This window comes from Elephas maximus, chromosome 1 (assembly GCF_024166365.1).
Source record: "Elephas maximus indicus isolate mEleMax1 chromosome 1, mEleMax1 primary haplotype, whole genome shotgun sequence".
Classification (NCBI taxonomy): Eukaryota; Metazoa; Chordata; class Mammalia; order Proboscidea; family Elephantidae; genus Elephas; species Elephas maximus.
Genome location: NC_064819.1, coordinates 242,815,526 through 242,820,377, shown reverse-complemented (window position 1 = coordinate 242,820,377; position 4,852 = coordinate 242,815,526). Strand labels below are relative to the sequence as shown.

The 4,852-nt window shown below is 47.4% G+C and overlaps 1 protein-coding gene across 8 annotated transcripts in view; it reads left to right on the top strand.

The window, feature by feature from the left end:
- Positions 1-25: 25 nt before the first annotated feature.
- Positions 26-4,852, top strand: part of WDR27 (WD repeat domain 27) — a 224,797-nt gene continuing 219,970 nt past the window's right edge. For all 8 annotated transcript variants that reach the window (XM_049905848.1, XM_049905818.1, XM_049905796.1 and 5 more), the window contains exon 1: positions 26-120. The gene's annotated coding sequence lies outside the window, so the exon portion shown is untranslated. The remainder of the gene's footprint in view (positions 121-4,852) is intronic.

Sequence of the window (4,852 nt, the reverse complement as noted above, 5' to 3'; positions counted from 1 at the left end):
AAGCGGTAGGGGCCGGGTTTCCGGCTATCGCGAGAAGATGGAGTGGGCGTGAACGCTAGGCGGACTAGGCCCGTAACCCGGGATACGCTGCAACGGAGGCGGAGTCGGAGGAAACGCCGGGTACGGGGTCCCGGCTACCGGGTCCGGTGTCGAGGGTTGTGAGCCGGGGCACAGGCTGGGGTCGGGTTCCAGGGTCGAGGGTCGGAGTCCGAAGGTCAGGGTCAGGGGTCGTGGTCCAGGTTGGGGGTCGAAGGTCCGGGATCGGGGTCCAGGGTCAGAGTCCCGGTCGGGAGTCTGAGGTCGGGCTCCAGGGCCGCGGTCGGCGCCTGGCAGCCCAGCAGGCCAGACCCCCGCCCGTCCCCCCGCTCCCCGTACAGATCCAGTGTTCCCGGGCAGGTGTGAGCCCGGCAGGAACGAGGTTGGCTCTCGGGGCTGCACCCTGGGCCCGCCGCGAGTGGGCCGTCGTCCGGACAGGCAGGGCGGTGGGCGCACCCCCCTCCGCCCCCCTTGACTCCCCTGCCCCCCCATGCCCCCCTTTGTCCCCTGTGCTTCCCTTGGGCTGCCAGGCCCGTCCCTCCGCCCTCTGTGTCTCCCATGCTCCTCCTCTGACCCTCGGTCCGCCCCCCTCACGCTCCGGGGCCGCCCCCCTTGGCCCTTCAGCACCTCGTTCCACACCCCAGCCTGTCTTCCTCGCACCCTCCTGCGCCCCCCCCAACTCCCGGCCCACCCCCTACTGCACTCCTCAGCGGACCCCCTTCTGCCCTCCTGCGCCCCCCTCGGTACCCCGCCGGCCCCCCCTTTCCCTCCACCCCCCCCCCGTGGAACGTGGACGCCCTCCTGGTCGGTGCCCTCTCCCCACCCCCCCATCCCCTGCGCAGTGTCCGCTGGCGGCCCCCGAGTTGGTGGTCAGCGGGTGCGGGAGCAGAGTGCCACAGGGACAGGTCTTAGCCTTTCAAATGCCTGGCAACGGAAAAGCCTGTAAAAGCAGCAGCCTCTGGCTGTGGGTAGTACTTTCTCAGGGGGCCAAGGGAAGTTCTATGAAGCTCAGCAGCCCTGTCTAGCAGAAAGGGCTACAGAATTCATTTGTTTTTGTTTTTAAATTTAATTGAAACAGCGAAATATAAAAAAGTAGTTTTCGCTTTTAAAAATTATTTAATAACTTAGGAAAAGACTCAAAGACGTGGAAATGCCTCGGTATCGTTCCGTGTGTTCCCACACCTGTTGCCAGCCGCTGCTCAGTTTTATACTAACTACTCCATTCCTGGAAACCCTGGTGGCGTAGCGGTTAAGTGCCACGGATGCTAACCAAGGGCTCGGCAGTTCAAATCCGCCTAGGCGCTCCTTGGAAACTCCATAGGGCAGTTCTACTCTGTCCTATAGGGTCGCTATGAGTCGGAATCGACTCGATGGCACTGGGTTTTTTTTTTTTTTTTTTTAACTCCAGTCCTCAGGACAGTTAGAATTAGACCTCTCTCCTGTCCTGGACAGTGTAGGAGTGTCTCTCTTCTAGCTGCTATAAAGTAAATCATCATGAGTACTTCAGTTGCACTGGCATTTGTCATCTTGCAATGTGAGCTCAGGTTGCCACCTAACTATTCACATCATGCTTTCCTAACTCAGCAAAATGGCACAATTCTGGTTTGCTTAGTTATTCAAAGAGGGATTTTGATCTTTTCCAATCAGAAAGGAGTGATTTTCTCTTTCTGAAAACACACACACACACACAAACACACGAGAAAAGATCCAGATGGAAATATACTGTTTTAACAGCAGTGCCTCTTGAGGAGCAGAGAACATATATATATATATTTTGTGTATATTTTTCAATTTTCTACAATTTATATATACTGCTTCTGCATTGGTAAGAAAAGTATTAGTCTTCAGTTTATCTAAGGTACCACCTACTTTGTATTTATTGACTTAATTTTAAAACAAAAGTAGCTCTCAGTGCCTTCTCACTGCATTTGCTTGAACTGCTAACGTAGTACTAAATATAATAAAAAATTAGTTTATCCTGTAGACTTATTCCTATGCATGTTGTTAAAATAAAAGCAATATTAAGCCAATGATAGGAATTGGTTGATTTTATTTGCGGGTTGGGCAGCACTCTTGACTAAAAAAAAAAAAAAGGAATACTCTGGAGAAGAAAGATTTTTTAAGGCTTATATACCTCAGTGGAAAGAGGGTCAGAATAGGATTTAAAAAATAACTTGTGGATATGTATGATTTTATGCAACATTTCTTGAAAAATAAGTTAAATAATCAATGACTGACCTTAAAGCATAGCTTCTCATCTAACCTTTCATGTTGCTGTTGTGAGTTTGTTTGTCATATTTGGCAAATCTGGTTCAAAAGATCTCTTTAAAGTGCTAAAAAGCAAAGATGTCACCTTGATGACTAAGGTGTACCTGACCTAAGCTGTGATATTTTCACTTGCCTCATATATATGCAAAAGCTGACAATGAAAAAGGAAGACCAAAAAGGAATTATCCAAGTTGTTGTGCTGGTGAAGAGTACTGAATATACCATAGACTGCCAGAAGAACAAACGAATCTGTCTTGGAGGAAGTGCAGCCAGAATGTTCCTTAGAAGCCAGTTTGGTGAGACTTCGTTTTGCATACTTTGGACGTGTTTTCAGGAGGAATCAGTCCCTGGAGAAGGACATCATGCTTGGTAAGGTAGAAGGTCAGTGAAAAAGGGGAAGACCCTTAAGGGATGGATTGACACAGGAACTGCAACAGTGGACTCAAACTTAGCAACAATTGTGAGGATCGCACATGACCAGGCAGTGCTTCGTTCTGTTGTCTATACGGCCACTGTGAGTCAGAGCTAACTTGAAGGCACATGACCAGGCAGTGCTTCGTTCTGTTGTCTATACGGCCACTGTGAGTCAGAGCTGACTTGAAGGCACATGACCAGGCAGTGCTTCGTTCTGTTGTCTATATGGCCACTGTGAGTCAGAGCTGACTTGAAGGCACATGACCAGGCAGTGCTTCATTCTGTTGTCTATACGGCCACCGTGAGTCAGAGCTGACTTGAAGGCACATGACCAGGCAGTGTTTCGTTCTGTTGTCTCTACGGCCACTGTGAGTCAGAGCTGACTTGAAGGCACATGACCGGGCAGTGTTCCGTTCTGTTGTCTATACAGTCACTGTGAGTCAGAGCTGACTTGAAGGCACATGACCAGGCAGTGCTTCGTTCTGGTGTCTATACGGCCACTATGAGTCAGAGCTGACTTGAAGGCACATGACCACAGCAGCAGCAACGATACATGCATGCGAAAGCTGAATAGTGAAGAAGGAAGACAGAAGGATTGAGGCGTTAGAATGGTGGCGTTGGTCAAGAACATCAGATACCTTGCGGACTGGCAAAAGAACGAAAAAAAAAACAGTCCTAAAAAAATTACAACCAGAACGTTCCTCAGGAGGGAGATGGCAAGACTTTGACTTGCTTACTTTGAACACATCATCAGGAAAAACCAATTGCTGTAAAAGGACGTTATGCTTGGTAGAGGGGCAGGAAAAACAAGGGAAACCGTCAATGAGATGGATGGACATAAAAGCTGAAACAATGGATTCAAATAATACGTTGTCTGATTTCTTGACTGCTGCTTCTGTGAATGTTGATTATTGATCCAAGTAGGATGAAATCATTGACAATTCAGTTTTTTTTCCATTTATAATGATGTTGTTTATTGGTGCAGTTGTGAGGATTTTTCTGTAGTGTTTGTAGGTCTAACTATCATCCAGGATCAGGAAGCTTTCTTAAACAACACAGACATGGAAACAAGTGGGGTGCACCAGGATTGCTGTTCTCTTCCCAAAGAATCACAGAGAGCCCACTTCCCAGCCTTTCTGACTTTGCTTACACTTTGCTCAGAGTTTGGAATGCAGGGCGAAAGGACCCTCTGAGTTCACAGCCCCCGAGTTCCCTCTGATTTTAAATGTGAGTATGCAATGACTCTACTGCATGAGCAATGAATTCTGAAGTCCATGAATACATGGACAGACTTTAGTGTTGTAACCAAGTGACAGATTAGAGAATTACCATTTAGCAAAATAAGGGCTGGAAACCCTTATTTTGGGCGTAGTGGTGGTGTAGTGGTTAAGAGCTACAGCTGCTAACCAAAGAGTTGGCAGTTCAGATCCGCCAGACGCTCCTTGGAAACTATATGGGGCAGTTCTACTCTGTCCTATAGGGTTGCTATGAGTTGGAATTGACTCGACGGCACTGGGTTTGGTTTTGGGTTAAAAAAAGGGCTAACGTTTATAGGGAGTCCCTCACTTACGACATATTTGAGTTAGGATGAACTGTGCTTACAACCTTTTTTTTTTTTTTTGGTACATCTTATCGTTACTAAAGTCAGGAAAGGTGTGTGTCAGGGTTGTACCCTTTCACAGTACTTATTCAACCTGTATGCTGAGCAAATAATCTGAGAAGCTGGACTATATGAAGAAGAATGGGGCATCAGGATTGGAGGAAGCCTTATTAACAACCCGTGATATGCAGATGACACAACCTTGCTTGCTGAAAGTAAAGAGGACTTGAAGCACTTACTGATGAAGATCAAAGGCCACAGCCTTCAGTTTGGATTACACCTCAACATAAAACAAAAATCCTTACAACTGGACCAATAAGCAACATCATGATAAACAGAGAAAAAATTGACGTTGTCAAGGATTCGTTACTTGGATCCACAACCAATAACCATGGAAGCAGCAGTCAAGAAATTAAACAATGCATTGCATTGGCCAAATGTGCTGCAAAAGACCTCTTTAAAATGTTAGAAAGCAAAGGTGTCACTTTGAGGACTAAGGTGCACCTAACCCAAGCCCTGGTCTTTTTAATTGCC